General features: G+C 35.1%; 1 pseudogene across 1 annotated transcript; it reads left to right on the forward strand.

Annotated features, from left to right (window-relative positions):
* Positions 1–7842: 7842 nt before the first annotated feature.
* On the forward strand, positions 7843–10935 carry LOC111283890 (protein SENSITIVE TO PROTON RHIZOTOXICITY 1 pseudogene; annotated as a pseudogene). The gene is made up of 2 exons (XR_016340953.1): positions 7843–8369; positions 9219–10935. The product of XR_016340953.1 is annotated as a protein SENSITIVE TO PROTON RHIZOTOXICITY 1 pseudogene (transcript).
* Positions 10936–21935: the final 11000 nt, after the last annotated feature.

Raw genomic sequence — 21935 nt, forward strand, 5'->3', positions numbered from 1 at the left:
GAGCTTCCAGTCATCCTTATTCAAATTTTTTTTTCTCTAGCTGTCCTTTCGATTGCACTAAGGTGCATTCTACTACAAAAGTTTGCTAGCACCTGTGATTTTAATACCAATATAGTAAAAAGTGCAAATCAAATTTGCTAAGCTTTACTATCCATTTGATTAGCCTTTCTAACATCTCAGGCTTTTGTAAAACTTACCTTAGTGGCTGATCGATTAGGATGAAGATCATGTAGGCCGAAAAGTATGACCTGAGTTTTTTGGTTGAAATGACCATGGTATAGGCCAATATCTCTATACTGCTATAATTAACTTCAGGTCATGTTAATACTTTGCTTGTAAAATAAACCAGTCATTATTTCTCTTCTTTTTTTTGAAATAAGACTGAGCTAGTAGCCAAAGGTCTATGTTGGCAAAGTACAAGTATAGAGTTTCACCAATCTTCGATTTTGATAGAACAAGTGGAGAAAATAAGAATTTTTTGAGTTCGCCAAAATTTTTTTGGCATTAAGGAGTCCATCTGAAGTTAGAGACATTCTTAAGAGTTTTAAAGAACAGCAGACATCATTTTACCAATCTAAACATGAATTAGCTGATGTGACTATTTTACCTATTAACCTCTGCACCTCTTTTAACAAGATTGGTGCCTTCATTTTTAAGATTGCCTAAACTTTCTTGAGGTTTACCTCTATTCCTCTTTGGTTAATCATGTAATCGAGAAACTTACTTGACGTAACCCTAAAAACACATTTGCTTAGGTTAAGTCTCATATTGTACTTCTTTAGAGTGTTAAAGATTTCTTTAAGGTCTTCTAGGTGCTTGGTCAAACTTTTACTTTTGACTATCATGTTATCCACATATACCTCCATATTACGACCAATCTGGTCTTTGAATATCTTGTTCACTAATCTTTGGTAGGTTATCCTCGCATTCTTTAATCTGAAGGGCATGACCATGTAGCAATAAAGACCTTTTTTAATAATAAAGGTTATTTTATCTTTATCCTCTTTCAACATTAATTTGTTTATGGCTAGAATAAGCATCTATAAATCTAAAAAGATAGTGCTTGACACTATCATCTATCAGTTGATCTATGCTAGGGAAGGGGAAATTATCTTTTAGACAAGCTTTATTTAGGTTGGTAAAGTTTACACACGTTCTTCATTTTTCACTGTGTTTTGACCACGACCACATTTGTTATCCATTCATGGTGGTAGACCTCTCTGATGAAATTAGCTTATAATAATTTGTCAATCTTTTCTTCAATGGCCTGTTATCTTTTAAGGGTAAAAGTTCTTTTTTTTTGCCAACTGACTTGACCTCAAGATTAGTATGCAGTCTATGAACCATTAGCTCAGTATCAATTTCAGCCATATCAAACAATATCAAGATAAATGGTCAACATTATCTTTATAAGTTGAATAAGTTAGACTTTATGCTAGAGCTTGACTCTAATCTATATGTATTGTTAAGGGGTGTTGTTCCAGAACGAAATTGTTATAAGGATCTTACCCGATTCAAGTCAGTTCACATCCGAATCTGATCTTTAATTGATTATTTCTTTTTATTCCATTAGGTCAAGATCATTTCTTGCAATAACAGGTCTCGACATGATGATTAGTATATTAAACAACTTATTGAATTGTATTAGTAAATGTGAAGTATGTTATTCATTTAATGTTGTATTTTGGCTAGTGTGTTAACTTGGTCCAAGTAACATCAATTTTTGCATTGGCTTAAGAGCTTGGTCATTTCTATTGTTGCCTCAAAAAATTCAAAAAAAGAATAAAATTAAACTTTTACAAAACTTAAGAGCTTAGGGTGACTTAACAACACCTTTTTTCTTGATCGATCTTGCATTATGTGTTCTTGTTAGTAGGTTTCTACTCCTTACTAGTTCTTTGCATCTATTTTTCTTTGCTTTCTACCTTGATATTGGTCGAGCTCCCTGCCTTCTTTCTAATCCTACTTTTTATCAATGTGACATAACATTGTCATGTTGTGAACTGGTCTCTCTGAATTTCTCCAACCCTCGCAGGCATTGGGAAATTTACTTTCAGGTAGGGAGCTAAGCCTATAAGCCACATAACAGACAAGCTAGATTGGCCTACTATCATATTATAGGTGGATGAAACATCTACTACTATGAACTCCACAATTGAGGTAATCATTTTTAGGTTTATCTCTAGGGAGATCGAGAGCTTGATGGTTCTTTTACTAGCACCTATTCATTTTCAAACCCTACTAATGTTATGGTGATCGGTTTCAATCGATCTTCACCAATGCCTATTTTTTTAAAACAATCATAGTACATAACATCGACTGAAATCTCATTATCAAATAACATTTTTTTGACCATATAGTTGTATACCAAGGCTGTGATTACAATAACATCATCATGTGGGTGTTGGATGCTCTTTAAATCTTTTAAACTAAATGAGATCGACTCATCTTTCTAGTCTTTTTCTTTTTTAGTGAGGTACGTATTGCCATCACTATGCCTAGATTAAACTTCATTTTCATCAAGGTGGAACTACCTTCTATTATCACATTAATCATGTTGACAATTGGCCTATTATTGTTAGTTTGACGTTCTTTTTAATTTAGCTCTTTTTTTTAAGCATCTTTTCTTCCTTGATATAATCTTTCCTCTCTGCCTCAAGTTGACATTCTGTGATCATTCTGTAGTCTTTTCTAAACTGGTATTGTCTTTTCTGTCCCATAAATTTTTTTAGTTGACCTTGTCTTATTAGAGCCTCAATCCCATTTTTTAGGTTGACACAGCCTTTCGTGGTATGGTTAATGTCCCAGTGAAAGGTGTATCTTTTTGTAAGATCTCACCTTATGTTTTGCCTCAATGGCATGCGCTATCTAAGGTTAGGGTTTTTTTCGATTTCCATCATAATCCTCTAACAAGAAGAATTCAATATAGTGTAGCTTTTTTTTCTGCGGGGCTTTTAGCTCTATGTTATCTCTTTTTTGAGGGAAGATTGTAGAATGCTTTGTTTTTTTTTACAACAAATAGAAGGGATAAGTCTCTTTTACCTCAATCGCTAAGGAGGAAAGATGAGCCTCTCTCACTTCGGGTTGTTTTTATTGTAGCTTTAGCAATGATATATTTCTTTGCTATTGGTAGGATGTCAGCCAGAGTTTTGGGTGACTTCAGTGATAACGTCAACTTTAAGTGGTACTTGTTATCATTGAGTCCACTAGTCAGTATAACGATATTGACCATCTGTTCTAGGTCTTTGACCTATAGAGCTTTCACATTAAAATACGTGACATATCTTTTTAAAATTTTATTCTGCCCTTGATGAATTGACATCAAGCTTAGGGATGTTTTCTTAGCTCTTCAACTTCTCACAAATTGGGACAAGAATGAGTGGCTGAGCTTCTTAAAAGTAGTGATTAACCTTGGCTCTAGACTACTATATTAAGATCGAGCTACACCTTTCAACTTAATGGCCAGGCCTTTGTACATCGGAGCCTTGTTTGCCTTCCGTATCATCATGTTAGTTTTATAAATTTTCAAATGATCAAAGGGGTCAAAAGTACCATTATATGTCTCCAAAATTGGTATTTTGAATCCTTTAGGAGGTATGGCTTTATCAATCCCTTTGGTAAAAGGTGAGGTCTCCAAGAATTTGAGCTCATCTTCAAATGCTGATGGTTTTGTTTTCATCTCTTTCTCTATGGCTTGCATTCGAGCTTTTAAATCTTTATTTAGTGGAAGTTCATGGTTTGTTTATTTGGACTTTTGGGTTGTAATGTTTGTAGAATTGTAGCTAGGGTAGTGATGAGTTGGATTAGTGTGTTTTTCTTCTTTAGAGGTCGAGGAGGCTTCCATCTCTTCATAGCTTAACTGTTTGACAATAGCTTCTCTGCCCGGTGTGACTAAGTCTGGCACTTTAAAGATTTACGGTGGGGTTATGGTTTGTAACATCTGTTTGAAGGCTTATATTTGTTTGGTTAGGGCTTAAAATTGCTCCATGGTTGACCCATATGTGGTTGAGTTGGGTGGACAGAGTGCTAGCTTATGTAAGTTTCTGTTCTAACCGGAGAGGCAACCTCTTTTTCCTTTTAGGCTCTTTTCCTTGGTGGCATTGTTTTATGCTTGGCTAATATGAAATCTGACCCCCTACCTAACACACCAAATGTTGGTGCCAAGCTCCAACCTGAGGGTATTCTTATGAAAGCAGAAGAAAAAGACGGTTAAAGGTAAAGACAGGGCATATTCCCTGTGTTTACACTCTGACGCGCAAGCCAATAAGGATTAGGTCAGAAAGAAAATGAAAGAATAGAAAAGAGAAGGATAAATGGGTTAGATGAACCTGGTTTCATGATACTTTAGTCTTCATATTTATAGGTAAGTTGACGGAGACAAAAAAAAATAATTAAAACAGAACTGAGCTGAAGTGGTATTGATCATGTCAGACCAACCTGATATGTTAAGTCAGGACAAATAATCAAAATACTCTTGATTATCTGCTGAAAGCTTTAAGAGAGAGAAAAACTACTATGCCCCTAATAGATACCAAAGAACCAGTACTAATATTCTAAAGATCATTCCACCACCCATATACATCCAAGTATGATTAGCCTCTGTAGCTTTCGCCCATATTGTAGCTCTTAATTTTATCAGGAATAACATCTTAACATGCTCCCACTTTTTCCTTTTGAATACATATGTTTCAAGCCATTGATAAAGACCAAAAGATTGCCCCATATACAACCATTTATCTTTTCTTCATGAACCCAAGGCTGTGATTACTATAGCATCATCATGTGGGTGTTGGATGCCTTTTAAATCTTTTGAGCTAAATAAGATCGACTCATCTTTCTAGTCTTTTTCTTTCTTGGTTGGGGTACATATTGCCATCACTATGCCCAGATTAAACTTCTTTTTCGTCGAGGTGGACTGCTTTCTATTATCACATTAAACATGTTGGCGATTGGCCTATTATTGTTAGTTCAACCTTCTTTTTAATTCAGCTCTTCTCATTGGGCATCCCTTCTTTCTTGATCTAATCTTCCTTCTCTGCCTCAAGTCGACATTCTGTGATCGTTCTGTAGTCTCTTCTAATCTAGTTTCGTCTTTTCTGTCGCATAAATTTTTTTAGTTGACCTTGTCTTATTAGAGCCTCAATCTCATTTTTTAGGTTGACATAATCTTTCGTGGTATGGCCAATGTCCTGATGGAAGGCATATCTTTTTTGAAGATCTCGCCTTCTGTTCTGTCTTAGTGGCTTAAGCCATCTAAGGTTAGGGTTTCTTTCGATTTCCATCATAATCCTCTCTCGAGAGGTATTTAGTGCAGTGTAGCTTCTTTCTCTGCTGGGGCTACTAGCCCTATGTTATTTCTCTTTTGAGGGAGGATCATAGAATTCTTTATCTTTTTTCACAACTAATGAGAAGGGATAAGTCTCTTTTACCTCAATCGTTAAGGAAGGAAGATGAGCCTTTCTCATATCGGGTTGTTTTTATTATAGCTTCAGCATTGATATATTTATTTGCTATTGGTAAGACATCAGCAAGAGTTTTGGGTGACTCCAATGACAATGTCAACTTTAAGTGGTACTTCTTATCATTGAGTTCACTAGTCAGTGTGACGATGGCGACCATGTCTTTGACTTGTAGAGCTTTCGCATTAAAATGCATGACATATCTTTTTAAAATTTTATTCTGTCCTAAATGAATTGACATCAAGCGTAGGGATGTTTTCTTAACTCTTCAACTACTCACAAATTGGGACAAGAATGAGTAGCTGAGCTCCTTAAAAGTAGTGATTGACATTGGCTCTAGATTGCTATATTAGGATCGAGCTGCACCTTTCAACTTAATGGCTAGGCCTTTGTACATTGGAGCCTTGTTTGCTCTCTGTATCATCATGTAAGTTTTATAAAGTTTCAAATGATCAAAAGAGTCAAAAGTACCGTTATATGTCTCCAAAGTTGGCATTTTGAATCCTTTGGGAGGTATGGTTTTATCAATCTCTTCGGTAAAACGTGAGGTCTCCAAGAATTTGAGTTCATCTTTAAATGTTGATGGTTTTGTTTTCATCTCTTTCTCTATGGCTTGCATTCGAGCTTTTAAATCTTTATTTGGTGGAAGTTCATGGTCTGTTTGTTTGGACTTTTGGGTTGTAACGTGTGTAGAATTGTAGTTGGGGCAATGATGAGTTGGATTAGTGTGTTCTTTTTCTTTAGAGGTCGATGAGGCTTTCACTTTTCCATAGCTCAACTGCCCGACAATAGCTTCTCTACCCGATGTGACTAAGTCTGGCACTTTGGAGATTTACAGTGGGGTTATGGTTTGCAGCATCTGTTTGAGGGCTTATATTTGTTTGGTTAGGGCTTGAAATTGCTCTATGGTTGGACCCACATGTGGTTAAGCTGGATGGACAAAGTGCTGGCTTATGTGAGTTTCTGTTCTAACCGAGAAGGCTACCTCTTTTTCCTTTTAGGTTCTTTTCCTTGGTGGCATTGTTTTGTGCTCGGTTAATATGAAATTTGACCCTCTCCTGACACGCCAAATGTTGGTGCCAAGCTCCAACCTAATGGTATTTCTATCAAAGTAGAAAGAAAGGATGGTTAAAGGTAAAGGCAAGGTATATTCTCTATATTTACACTCCGACACATAAGCGAGTAAGGATCAGGTCGAAAAAGAAATGAGAGAGTAAAAATGAGAGGGATAAATGGGTTAGATGAACTTGGTTTAATGATACTTGAGTTTCATATTTATAGGTAAGTTGATGGAGACAAAAAAAATATAATTAAGACAGAATCGAACTGAAATGTCATTGATCATATCAGATCAACCTGACATATTAAGTCAGCACAAATAATCAAAATACTCTTTATTATCTATTGAAAACTTTGAGAGAGAGAAAGACTATTATGCCCCTAACAGATACCAAAAAACCAGTACTAATATTCCAAGGATCATTTCACTACCCATATACATCCAAGTATGATTAGCCTTTGTAGCTTTCGCCCATATCATAGCCCTCAATTTTATCAGGAATAACATCTTAACACGCTCCCACTCTTTCCCTTCGAATACATACGTTTCAAGCCATTCATAATGACCAAAAGGTTGCCCCACATACAACCATTCATCTTTTCTCCATGAACCCAACCACCCCCCCCCCCCCCCCCCCCCCCCCCCCCCCCAAATAGCGAGCACCTTCACATTGTAGAATAAAGTCCTTAACTGAATTATGGATCAACCATACCAGCCCCCAACAGTAAAAAACAGAACACCACCAAAAACCCCATGAAAACATGCAACAACGTAGAATATGAAATTAATCTTCAACGCACAGGCCGCACCAACCACAAAGCACTGTTCCACGTTAAAAAGAACCCCTCTCCCTACCCTATAAAATCATTAAACTCGTTGAATGCCCCTCCATAATAAGCGCATCCCTTCTTTCTTCTCTGTTTCTAATTTTAAGAAAAAAAAATTATTTAGTGCATAATTTTCACCAACATTTTTACAAAAAATAATACATTAATTCTTAACTATTTTTATATAAATATCACTTTTTTTTAAATATATATATAATATCATCTTATAATCAGCGAAAACAGACATTTGTTAACATTAGAACGAAAATATTTGGAGCATTTCTTAAGGAATAAATTTTAAAGTGATTAAAATGATGTAAAGATAATTAATAAAATATTAAAGGCTGTCTAGTAAGCCCGTAGCATGCTGACCACCTTTCATGGAAGCAATACGTAGGAGGAAGAAAAAACGAAAACTCCCGGAACCTGGCGGGCGGTGGCGTAGGTTCCTATTAGCTTTCCCTCCACTATACTTTCCCCAAATAAAACTCCTTTTAATCATAAAAAATTATAGGACTAATTACAAAAGAAGAAAAAGAGGGTTAAAAACACTTAAAAACGAAGTCGAATGGTTGATCAATTGTTGATCATCATTAATACATAGAGAATCTGAATCATCTTAGTTGTGTGGGTCCCATTCCTTCTCCGTTTCACACTAGAATCTTTTGCATCCTTTTAGCCTCTACCGCCACCGTTCACCGAACAAAAAAATTTATTCTAACGAAGTAATGATGGGATTGAGATTTACTTAAAACGGCTCTGATCAATTTACTCATCAATCTTTATGGATTTTGATGGTCAGGGATTTCACAGGAAAAATGACGAAAAAGAGAAAATGAAATAAACGGTTTTGATTGATGGGGTTGACTTGTTGATGGTCCCACAAAGCAACACATTAACCATCTTCTTTCTGCCTGTGCTGAGCATTTAGCTAATAAATTGACTGGGTCGACCCTCCAGTGTCGTTTCCATTTCTCCTTCCTTTTCCCTCTATGTTTTTCAATCTAAGCATTCTTGTATCTGGTACGTCTCCTTTAATTTTATTATTATTATTTAAAGTTTTAATTTTTAAGCATTTTTATTGAAAGATTAGATTATTGTATTTGGGTATTTAGCAGAATGGTGAGATCTTTTCAAATTCACTTGCTTCAACTGGTTCTGCTAGTATTTGATTTTGATATGATATTTGGGTTTTTTTTTTTTGCCCAATCGATATTTTGGGTGTTTAAGTTACTAATTTGATTGAGAAAAGAAAGAGATATTGGGTTTATGTCGAAAGTTTCTTTGAAATGGGGTTTGCTAATAAGAAATGTGGGGCTTTTGTTTGATACATGTTTGTAAGGGTTAAGCTTTTGTTGTAACTTTAAAATGGGTTCTGGGATTTTAGTTCAATCTAAGGAAGATTTATGGGAGGATTGAGGTGATCTGCCTTTCAATTGAGAGAACCAGTTTTTAATTTTCTGCAATTCTATGAGTCAATGTGTTTCTTTTATGACTTTGGGTAGGAAAAGAAAAAGGCAGCTTTTATTACTTCGATGGTTGAAAAGAAAGGGGGTTGCTTGATTTCATGAGTAAACTTGGCTGTGAAGTTTGATTCATGTTTCCTTGCATGATTATGCTGCAAAATTCATTATTGTTGTGGTCAAAATAATAGAATATTTACTTATAGTTGATTGTTAAGGAAATTTTGGATTTGGGGTATAATCATTCTTCTAACTTATTAGAAAAAAATTCAAATCTCCTCTTATGATTTGATGCCTCAGCTTTTCTGTCCATTTTTCGACCAGTACTTACTTTTTCATTTCTATATTGAAATTTGCTGGAATTTTGATGAACATTTCTAATCCCTTGATGTTTTCCCGTTTTGGCTAGTATTTGGATCTTGATATCTAAGAAGGCCTGAAAATGGATCTTACAGAGAGGTTATCTGGTGAACTACAAAAGAAAATTCCTGAACACCCGTTATTTACTAATTCCAATACCCAACATCAGCAGAGGTCGGAGGATCCATCCATTTTAGATTACAGCACCAGGATTGAACCTCCTTTCCAGGCATTCAACCAAATTTCTCAAAAAAAACCTTCACTGCTGTGTAACCCCAATAACCAAATCAAAGACCCTGTCCAAGATGGCCCCGTTAATGAATCACTTCAAGCCAGTAAAGTCCAAGATTGGGATCCAAGTTTAATGCTAAACGATCTCTCATTCCTTGAGCAAAAGATCCATCAGCTTCAGGATTTGGTGCATTTAATTGTTGGCCAGAGGGGCCAAGTGTTGGGGCGACCGGATGAATTTGTAGCTCAGCAACAACAGCTAATTACTGCTGATCTTACTTCAATTATAGTTCAGTTGATATCCACTGCTGGCAGTCTTCTCCCATTTGTTAAGCATACACTTTCTGCAGCTACTCCATCTGTTGGACAATTTGGGCAGTTTGGTGGAGTTGTCTTCCCTTCTGGGCCTGGGCTGAATGGTGGGGTTCAGCCACAAAATGCTGGTAGAAGCAAATTCTCTGAGCCGCCAAACTCTGTTGATATTAGTAGTAACACTGGAAATGAGCAGAATCATATAATTGAGGAACATGAATTGAAAGATGAGGAAGATGTTGAGGAAGGAGAAAGCCTTTTACTTGGCACCTATGAGATACTGCAGTTAGCAAAGGAAGAAATCCTTGCACCCCACACCCACTTTTGCACTATATGTGGAAAAGGATTCAAGAGAGATGCAAATTTACGAATGCACATGAGAGGTCATGGAGATGAGTACAAAACACCAGCAGCACTGGCAAAACCCAATAAAGAGTCCTGCTCTGAACCAACTGTTATTAAGAGGTATTCCTGCCCTTATGTTGGTTGCAAACGGAACAAGGATCACAAAATGTTTCTGCCTCTGAAAACTATTTTATGTGTCAAAAACCATTACAAGAGAACCCACTGTGACAAGAGCTACATTTGCAGCAGATGCAATACCAAGAAATTCTCAGTAATTGCTGATCTCAAAACTCATGAGAAGCATTGTGGTAAAGATAAATGGCTTTGCTCTTGTGGCACCACGTTTTCAAGGAAAGATAAGCTGTTTGGGCATATTGCACTTTTTCAGGGTCACACTCCAGCAATACCCTTGGATGAAACTAAAGGATCTGCCGTGCTAGCTGATAAAGGACTTGGCAATCAAGCCACAAATAAAGTTGGAGGCATGAATCTCAACTTTTCCTCTAATGTTAATTGTGAAAGTGGGGTACAAAGTAGTCTGGATGTTAAAGGGAGCATTGATGATCCTGCAGATTATTTCTCACCATTGAACTTTGATACATGTAATTTTGGTGGGTTACATGAGTTCCCTCGACCACCATTTGATGATTCGGAGAGTTCGTTTGCATTTCTCCTTTCAGGGTCTTGTAATTATACTCAGAAAAGTAAAGACTAAAACCTAACAATCTTGGGAGTTGGCTAATGTTTCTAGAATGTATTCTTCCTTGTATTGGGGTTTATGGATATTAATTTTTGTTACATTTGTATGTTAAGGCAACCCTTATGTATGTAGTTGCTTAAACAAATTGTATTTTGAATGAAAAGAAACTGTTTGTTCACTTAGGATCTAATGCTGTAATTTTGTTAGAGCGATGATTTTAGCTTTTTTCTTAAAATCCTCGAAAACAACTCCATGTTGAAGACTTATTTATCAAGTCTTTGTATCGAAGCATAGAAACTTTTGCCCCCAATAATTGTATAGCAAATAAGATCCTCAATATTTGCAAGTTGGTCTACCTCTGAGAAAAATTTCAATGGACTCCACATCATCTTCATTCACAACATTTGGTCAAGAAAACCTCCCTTTGTTCCTTTCATTTTTACCCAACTAATTTCAATGGACTCCAGATCATCTTGATTCACAGTAATATCAGATCTTGTCTTTTTTTTTTTTTTTGTTAATTTTCTTATTTCAGGTGCCACTTCTCCATTGATGCAAATGGTTTGGCTCGTGTTTCTGGTAACATATATAGACCCTGACAATACTCTTAAGCTGCTAGCGAAATCTGAGAAACATGCTCAATTGTATAGGATTGACACTGGAATCAATCAACCTTCAGAAAGTAGAGATAATCACCATCATTTTGATGATATTGGCTAGCTAGCTATCAATACTACCATCAATATATATCCATTGTCGCCTCCTCAGTATGTTCCCCAATCCCCAATGCCGCCAGCACACTTTTATTCCAGTGAACCTCAGACACCGTGACATGCTTGATTTGTTTTACAAATTAATTAGGATTTTGGTTACTTTCCGCTCAGTACTTATTATTAGTAGCACTTGAATTATCCTAGGTGAAGGTTTTTCCTACTTTACTATTTTGTTTGAAATTAAATTGAGTAATGTTTCTTCTCATGATTTTATGAAATGAAGATTATGAAGTTGTTTCATGTTTGCCGGTTGAATTCTAAAGTGGCACTAAATTTTCAAATAACTCTATTCTGATTAATTCTATATCTTTTATACAAAATTTTTATATCTTTGCAGATAGAATCTGCATCAATAATTTGAATGTCATTAATCTTAAAGATTCCCTTAATGGAAACAATTTTATGCAACACCTCAATGACAATAGATCAGGGTAATAAACACACCACTTTTGTTGGGATAATGTGGAAATTGTTTTACACATGTTTTATTGAGAGAAAACCTAAGATAGTTTGTACTCATGGCAAAGCTTGTCTTTGGTTTTGAAGGATACAGTATTGATCCTAGCCAGAAACTATAGTGATACAAATAATACGAACAGTGGTATATATATGCTATATTGAAAGCAATTACTTGTGGTGCAAAGAATTAGAATTCTATCGTCCTTTCCTTCAAAACATAACACCTAGTATTAAACTAAAAGGCTCAATTGTTTTAGTGGACTGAACTGATCTGCCCATAGTGGGAATTAAGAAGCAGAACGAGTTTCAAACACTTCACATCTCCCTGTCAGCCCACGTAAACCTCTCAGAAAAGGGGTTCACCGAACTCTCATGGAATTTTTGCACTACGTCACAAACCACACCCTGAAAATAAGAAAAACAAGAAAAGATAAAGATAGAAGTGGAAAAGATAAAGAAATAAGACTAAAAGGGGATAGATATGTCATGATGCAAACATAAGTATTTGTTGGGAATAATGACTTATATCCTATAAATAATTTTATTTGAGATTTTCTTGATATTCGCTAGATATTGCTTGATGGAGGAAAAAACTTGTAAGAGAAGAATTCTATGAGGAAAAAATTTTAATTGCTAAGTTAGTATGCTTAGAAATAGTATGAATCTTACTAGGGATAGTGACTCAAATCCTATAAATAGTAAGTGTTTGTATTGAGCTTCCAGCTGAGGGTCAAAACCCTAAAATTACAAGAAAAGAGAAAGAACGATTAAGGCAAAAACAAGGAGTGTTTCTTGCATTTGCACTCCGACGCTTAAGTCAAAAATCAATATGAGGGAGGTCAAAAGGAGAGAAAAATGACAATGTAAGAGTAGAATAAGAATGGATGATAGCATTAGATGTACGAAAGGTGAAGGGTTTGTAGGGTAAGAAGGTGATGTAACCAAGCTAATGTGGCATTGTACATGTCAAGTTAGCTTCACTTGTCAAGTCAGCCCAAAAGTAAAAAATGCTCTTAGCTATCTGCTGACAAGCTCTAATGAGGGAAATGACCTATATGCCCCTTTGACCAAAGAATACACCTAACATTCTATCCCCTTACCAAGCAGTTTGAGTATCAGACTAATGGGTGCTTGCTTGAACTTTTCTAGTTCGTATATTCGCTAATCTAACCTCAATCTTTATGGACTTTTGAAAAGTTATGCTAGGGATCCAACCTTGCAAGTCGAGATTAGACGTTGTTAAGGCTGATGCAGGAGAAGTTTGTAATGTGTTGAGCATAATTGTGGCTACCCTAAGTGAATCAACTTGACGTGCGAGTGTAGATGTTGAGCTTGATCTCGAGCGTGGGTTTTAGGTTAATCATGTTGCCAGTTCGTTTTAAGGTTTCCAAGGTAACTGTCTGTATGCCAATGAGTCCTGAGGTTGGGCTAGTCAGAATGCAAGTAATTATTGTTATTACTTACATGCTTGACGTGAGACTTATAAACTTTATTCAAAGTTTGGTCTTCAAACTTGGGTCTGGGTTGGCTTGATACTTGGTCTATTCAGTTGGTCTACCTTAGGTTTTGTAACCAATTTGGCTGGTTTGAATGGGTAAAAAAATTGATTTGCCTTTAAAATATTTAAAAATCACATTTAATGAAGAGAGAGGCTTTTAGGCAGTAAAATATAGGAAGATGAAAAGACCCTCCCTAATAGTAGTTTAACACATGGCTTGATTTGGGTTGTTCATCTAATTTGAACTTTGCTACATAAATGGCCTATTACAACCTTTATTTTTCACTTTTCTATTTTTTTGCTATTAATTAGATTTGCTTTTATTCAACCTAAAAGCTCTCACCTTTTTCTTTTCTGACCTAAAAGTTTTACCTTCTTTCATATATCTTTCTTTTCTTCACTTCGATACGTTTTCTTAACCCTTTACAATATCTACTAGTGTGAGCTCCAGGGGTTCAAGAAGTTTTAGGGTAGGTCCTAGGAGATTTGGTTCAGCAATGAGGATGACGACAAGGTCCCCTCAATCATTGTAGGGAAAGACTATAGCTAAATAGCATATTGGTTAAATCTAATGTCTGAAGAAGAGCCAAAAAGCATAAAGGACAATGCCTACACTAGGAGTGAGCAAGTCTTCCAAAGTATAGATAAGTTATGTGATGCCATCAACTTTGAACTTGAAAATCCTCTCATTCCATTTCTTATCTCTTAGGTCAGTTTAGCTTTTTCGACTGACCTTCCTTTTTCCACTGTTCTTCTTTATGGGTTCAACCTTTTAAGCCTTTTATTCTTCTTACTTTTTCCTTTGTTCCTTCATTTGTTTTTCTTGAGTTAGCTTCAGTAGACATCTTTCAATATTCTTTTCTTTTTAAGGAGTCTCATTATCCTTCTTATTTTTTTGACATTATAATGCTCTCCACCAGTACACCAACTTGAAACCCGCTCCAGCTTAGGAATTTGAATCTTTTGATAGTAAAGGCTTCGATTATGAAGAGGTTTTGAGGAGGAACAAAAGAAGAGGTTAAATAAACCGAAAAAGGAAAGGATAAGGAAAAGTCTTCCTTAGACTTATAGGGCTTAGCTTAGGTCCCTTTTTTCATACCTTTTTCCTTAGTTTTGATCCCTAAGGACGTGATGAAAATTTAAAAGGTAAGGCTAATCTTGAGGACTACCCTAACATGTGTTTTGTTCATCAAGTCCAATTCTTTGAAGGTCAACTTTAGCTTTCCAAATGAGAGGTATAGTGTATTAGTGCAAACCATCGATGATCAGTTCACTAATAACCTAGAAAGTCACTAACTTTGGTTGTATTAGGATTCAGTAGTGGCCAATCTAAGGTTGCCTTTACACATTTTATTTGTTGAATTTTTTGTTTTATAATTTGGCTATTACTCAGCTTATCCTTATTTCTTTTTGGTACGTAAAAGCATTCATTATTTTTTTGTAAAAACTTAGGTATCTATCCCATTTTCCCTCTACTCAGAGAGTTTTTCTTAGTCAAAAGGCATTCATACCATAAAAGATGGTTATGTGAGATAGTTCATCCATTTATGAATCTATTTACGGATTGCCATTGCTCAGTAAAGAGCTAAAAGCTACTTTTTCTCAACATCTAGAAGGAGAAAAAATAAGAATAATAAGCTTGAGGTGTTTTTAACAAGCCTAAGATTTTTTATGATGTGTTGATTGCTCTTTTTGTGTTTGACTTCATAGACTGAGACAAAATCTTAGAGTTCACCAAGAGGGGAGAGTTGATCATAAATGCGAATGAGCTAACCTCTCTTAAAATAGTGAATGAGTCCAAATACTGGCATAAGTGTAAGGTAACCTCGTAGGATACTTAGCTTTGTCAAATTTTTTTAACTCTTAGCTCATCTTGCATATATATCTTCCAAACCTTCTAAGGATTTTGACTTTCACAAGTACCTTTATAAGCCTAAGGCTAAAAAGGGTCAGAAGTAATCAATTCAGCTTGAGCCTTCTTTCCAAAAAGAGGGAACTAAAGTAATAAATCCCCTTGCCAATTAAAAGTTGAGCTCTTCGGCTCAAACTTTTACTGTCGCTAAAGAAAAGCAAAAGATGATGGCAGGTCAGAAAGTCCCAACTCCTCTTCGCCTTAAGAAGTAAATGCCTGAGGCCTCCCACTCTCTAGTGGATGGGAGGTCTAAATTTTAAAGCCTAATTTAGATGAGTTCTCTACTAGCTTGGAGTACAACATTGGTTAAAACCCTCTAGAGAATGTTGATATGGTTAGGAAGTTTGTAAAGGTCGCGGTCTCTATAAATAGTAAGTTGTTTTTTAGTTCAATTTTTATATTGTTCTTGTTAGTTTTACTATTTTCCAAGTCTAGGTTCTATTTTCTTTTATAGTTTTTGGCCAACTCTCAACTCATCCCAGTCAATGTACTAACCAAGCCCTGCACCATGGTTATATGGCCTTGGCCTATGCCCTGAAGACCGAAAAGGATCTATGGATCTGGGGTCAAGAAAAATACAAGAATAATGACATGAATGCCAACTTGTAGTCTATCCTCATTATCTCTCATAAAAAGGAATTCAAGCAAAAGAAGTGGGTTAGCAATTTGGCGATCAAAATATAAAAGTTATAGGTAGAGAAGTCCTCAACTGATTTTATAAGAGAACAAGCTGAGCTGAAGCTTAGCAATACTACGGCTAAGATTGTGAAGCTGAGGTCTCAACTAAAGGTTGAGCAAGAGGTAAAGGAAGAGGCTAAGAAAGAGTATAAGGATGAGGTCATTAAGGAGTTCATGGCTTCAGAGAGATATTCTGACCTTTAGGTACAATTTTTAAGGAAGAACATCTTCAGCACTTTCAAGTTGGCTAAGGATGAGGTGTAATTTAAATTTGCTAGCTTGAACCTCAACCTCTTCAACATTAGTTTGGACAATCTCAAAACTGGATCTCCAGTCTAGTTTAAAGAAGAAGAGGATAAGGATGATGCTGCCATGGATGCCAAAATGGAGACTACTCTTATATTTAAGACTGAAGAGGGACTTACTGCTACTACTACTAAGGAGAGTGGGGATGATTGAAGATGAAGGCTTTTTTTTTTGTTTTTGTTTTTTTTGTAAATTTTTGTTCAAATTTTTTGTAAGAATAAGGTCAGATTTTTTGTAAGGACCTCAGATCACTTAATCCAACTAATGTCAAGTGTAACTATTTTTACCAAAGCTTATGAAAGAACTATTCTTTTATTCAAGTCTCAGTTTTGCATTTTGTTTTAGTATTTCTTTTTATGCTTAATTTTTATAACCTACTATGGTCAAGTTTTTAGTTTGGATTAGAATGATTTAGTAAATTGATTTTTTGGTAAATTGAATAACCATGAAATCTTAGCTTAGATCAGATAAGCTTAATGAAATTTAATCAATCACTTAAAGTTTCATTAAATTAACTTGAGAATATGAATTAACACAAGTCTCAACTCAGTTATGAGGATTTCATGAATTTCTAAGATTAAATTGGCCATCACCTAAATTCAAGGCTTTCATAGTAAATATAATCAAAGCATAAACTTTAGTAGATAATTTTTGAATTACAAAGTGTGAGCTTAGCTTTTTTTGAGCTATTGGTAGTAGACTTTGAGATTATCTATATTTCATGTCCTTGGGATAGGGTTTCCATTCATATCTTGTAACCTATAGGTCGCATCATAGGTGATTACTTTGACTAGGTAAGGGCCCTTTTAGTTTGGGCTAACTTGCCATCTTGGTCAGCAACTCCTGAGGCTTCAACTTTCTTTAACACTAGGTCACCTTTCTTTATAATCTTACATCGGACCCTTTTGTTGTAGTAGTTACATATTTTTTGTTGGTAAGCTACTATTCTAGTAAAAACTACATATCTTTGTTCTTCTACTAAGTCTAGGTCAACTTTGAGGGTATCTTTGTTCCCTTCTTCTAATCCAAGCTCGATTCTTAAGCTTAAAAGGCTGATCTCAATAGGCACCATGGTTTCTTTCCAAATGCCAAGTGAAATGGGGTTTCTCCTATGGGGACCTTTGTTGTTGTTTTCAAAACCCATAAGACTTTAGGGAGCTCATCAGCCTATTTGTCATTTGCTTCATCTAGTCTCTTTTTCAAGACTTTTAATATTGTTTTATTTGTTGCCTTAGCCTAGCCATTAGACTGAAGGTCAACGTGAGCCTCAGGTTGAAGTGAAGATTGGAGCACTACTTTTGAAACTTTAAATTTTCCAATTGTTTGCCATTGTTTATTATTATAAACTGAGGTAGGCCAGATTTGCATACTATATTCTTCTAGATGAACATTTCAACCTGAGTTTCTATTATCATAGCCAGGGCTTTGACTTCAAAAAAATTTATGAAATAATAAATTGTTGCCAACGTAAAATTTTTTTTATCATGTGGCCAGGGTGAATGGGCCAAAGATGTCCATTCCCCATTATATAAAGGGCTAAAGACTAATAATAGGGATTAACTCGATTAGTGAAAGATGTTGTATATGAGCGAATCTTTAGCATTTGTTACATTTTATCACTAGGTTGGTTGCATCTTTCTTGAAAGTTGACCAATAGTAGCCTTGTCTAAGTACCTCATAGGCCAGTGGCTAAGGTTCGAGGTGATTTCCACATATCTTTCATGTATTTCCTTAAGGAAATAGTTTGCCTCTTCGTCATCTACACATCTCAAGTAAAGCAAACTAAAAGACCTTTTGTATAATTTTATGTTGATCATTGTGTACTGAGGAGCCTTCCTCGTTAAGACTTTAACTCAAACTTTATCTTTAAGTAGTTCTCTTATAGCCAGGTATGCCTTGATTGGGTCATTTAAGGTTCTTTCTTTTCAATCTGTCAAATTAGTTTCTTTTCAATGCTCTTTTATGCTAGTTCTTCAACTAGGACATGGGTTGAACTTTTCATTGTCATACCCTAAGCTAGCTTAGACTAAAAATTTGCTAGTGTTTCCTGACCACGGTATCTTTTTAACTTAGCCTTTAAGAATGTAGTTTGAAGGGTCAGTGCCTTGCCCAAATATTTTCTTATTCTTTTTTCTCCAGCTTCGAACTCATCATTTATTTGATCGACCACCAATTACGAATCACTATGATAACACCTAATTATATAGTAATTTTAAATGCTAACAATGGTGCTAAATTTTAAATTTTTGATATTTTTGGTACTTTTGATGTTGTTTTTATGATTTTTTCATACTCATGGACTTTATTTTCATGCAAGCCATGCATGCAAGCATGCAAAGAACATTTTTAACCCTATCTTGGAAGCCTATAGTCAAACCATATTGATCCAAATTCATCCATCTATACGACCAAGATAGAGTTTTACTTACACAAGGACTCTCCCATGATGCATCGCATTTGGCCACCTTTATTCCAAGAAAGATTGTATGCAATTTCAAGCTCATTTGGACTCCAATATTTTTTGGCCAAAAAAAAGTCATCCAAGAGTGACTCCTTTGCTTAGCTATGAAGGGATTTTGCTTGCATAGTGACTCTACATACATTCAGCTAGCTCATTTCTAAGAGGAGATTAAGCACACATGTGATACAAGTATACAAGGACACTTCCATAACTATCCATTCATCTATTTCAAATACAAGAGAGGATAATTCATCATTTGAAGAATTTTAAGCCTAAAGAGACTCTAGAAGCATTCGGCCAAAAGAGATTGAAGTCTAACATAAGTCTTTTACTTAGCCTTGTTGAGTTTTGCTTAAAGGAAAACTTTATCTCTTTGAATTTCAAGAAACAAGATAAAAAGCAAATTATCTTCTCTTGAAATCCATCTTAGTCGAACCTGAGGTGGAGATTTAATCAAGATTGCATCAAGCCAAGATCAAAGGCCAAGATTGCATCTTCCCCCATTCAGCCAAGTAATCTCAAGAAAGAGGAGTCCCATTTGGTCATGCCTTATTTGAAGATCAAGATAGCCTTCATCCATTAGTATTTGAATTTGAATCAACATCTTATAAACTTATCCCCTTTGGTCAAATCCCTTACTATAAATAAGGAAGCCATTCACTTTATTCCGTTATCCCCATCCCTCAACTCATTCCTCTTTTTTCTCTTTAGTTTATTAGTTTTTTTTCTTTTTTTTTCTTGTTTAGTTTAGTTATTGGCTTAGGTGATAGATTCGCCAATAACAATGCTTATATTTACTTTAAATTCTTTTATTTCAATTTAAAAAGTATTTTCCAATATCTTTTCTTTTATTGTTCTAAGTTTTAATTCTTGTTTCTACTTTATTATTTTCGGCAAAGCATTTTTTAATCTTTTAAGTTTGATTCAAGCATTTTTATTTTTTTTACAAAGTTTCGACAATTCTTTCTTTTATGTTCTACAAGCTTATTTGTTATGCAATCTTTATTTCAAGTTCTTTACAAATATTCGGCCTTTCATTAAGTTTTCTTATTTTTCAAGTTGTTTTCTTTAATCTTTGGCTATATTCTTTTACTTCCTAAGTGATAGTTGATGAAGTCAAGATTTAAGCCTATTTTGCTTCTCAATCTTTCTTTTTATTTACTTTGCAACCCAACCTAACTTTTCATTTGTTTAGATACAAGATTCTAAGATCTCACCATTGGTACTTAAAGAGCAACCAACATTACAATCTATAATCCCTTGGGAGATGATACTGGAATACTTCAATTATTATTACCTAGTTTATAAATTTGCAAGCTATACGAAAAGCAACAATCACACTGTATACAATAATGTATTCTACATTTAGCTAGATTACCAACCTTAGGTTGGCTATTAATGTCTCATATTTGGACTCATTGTTTGAAGCTCTAAATCTGAACTTAAGGGCATATTGGAATTGTAAGTTTTCTGGGTTGATCAGGATTAGGCTAACCCCACTTCTATGGCTAGTAATTGACCCATTGACAAAAGTTTTCACATTTCTTCTTCTCTGACTTTTTTACCTTTCTTACACCACTTGTCGGTCCTGGCCGAGGTGCATTCCACATCAAAGTCTATTAGGACTTGAGTTTTCATAGCTAACTTAGGCAAATGTGTAGGCTATATTCATTTAATTCTACTACCTATTTGATTAGTCTTTTTGACAATTTTAGTTTTTACAAGACCTATCTAAGTGGCTGGTTGGTCATTATATTTATTATATGAGCTTTGAAAAATGGTTTATGCTTCCTAGTAGATGTGATTACTATATAGGCCAAAATTTCTATCTTGGCATAGTTCATTTCTGACCCTATCAATATTTTGCTTACAAAATATATTGGCTTTTGCCTTTCTTCTTTTTTCTAGACTAGTATTGATCTGATAACTTGGTCAGTCATGGCTAAATATAAATATGGTATCTTGCCAAGTGATGGTTTAGAAAGAATAAGATGGGAGGAGAAAAACTCTTTAATCTCTTTAAATGCTTTCTAACATTGGGGGGTCCATATAAAGTCAAAAATGTTCCTGAAGATTTTGAAAAATGATAAGTGATGCTTTGCCAACCTAGACATGAATCTGCTTAAAACTATTATTCTACTTGTTAATCTTTGCTCTTCTTTCACTAAGGTCGGTGCCTTCATGTCTAGGATGGCTTGAACTTTTATGGGTTTTTCTTTATGCCTCTCATGTTAATTATATAATCGAGGAACTTGCAAGATGTAACTCTAAAGGCGCATTTACTCTAGTTAAGCCTTATGTTGTATTTTTTTAGGGTGTTAAATATCTCTTTCAGGGTTTTTTAGGTGTTCAGCTGAGATTTTACTCTACACTATCATGTCATATAAATACACTTCTATGTTTTGACCAATCTAATTTTTGAAGACCTTATTAATAAACCTTTCGTAGGTCAGTCTTGCATTCTTTAGGCTGAAGGGTATGACTCTGTAACAAAACAAACCTTTTTCAATAAGAAAGGCTATTTTTTCCTCATATTTTTTTAGCATTTTAATTTGATTGTACCCAAAATGGCATAATGATGAAGTATTCTACTAGTTTAGGTCATTTTCATCTATCTTATGTTTTTGATCAATTATTTCTTTCTACTTAGTTAGGTCAAGACTGTTTCCTACGAGGACATATCCCGATGTGGTAGCCAGTTTAGTAAGATGAAATGTAATAAAAATGCAGAGCTGAACAAAATGTATATTTTCATTTCATTTTTCTTTAGTCAACTTAAGAGCTCAGTCCCATTGACATGTATATGAGTTGGCTTAAGAGCTCGATCTCTATAAAATCAATTAAAAAATTAAAAAAAATTTATGGCTTGCATAATTATAGAGCTTAAGAGCTCAAAATGACTTAAAAGCATGCTTCTTTTAGGTCGGTTTCTATTGTTGCTATTGCTTACCCTTGTTTTCTTACTTCTTTTCTCCTTCTCTGACTTCAACTTTATGGCTTCTTTTTCTTTTTTCTTCTTCAATCCTGGTTGAGTTGTCAGTCTGCTTTTCAATCTTTCCCTCAATGTCATCACATAGTATTGTGTATTGCA

Source organism: Durio zibethinus, chromosome 3 (genome assembly GCF_047325235.1).
Source record: "Durio zibethinus cultivar Kanyao isolate XHJ-2024 chromosome 3, ASM4732523v1, whole genome shotgun sequence".
NCBI lineage: Eukaryota > Viridiplantae > Streptophyta > Magnoliopsida > Malvales > Malvaceae > Durio > Durio zibethinus.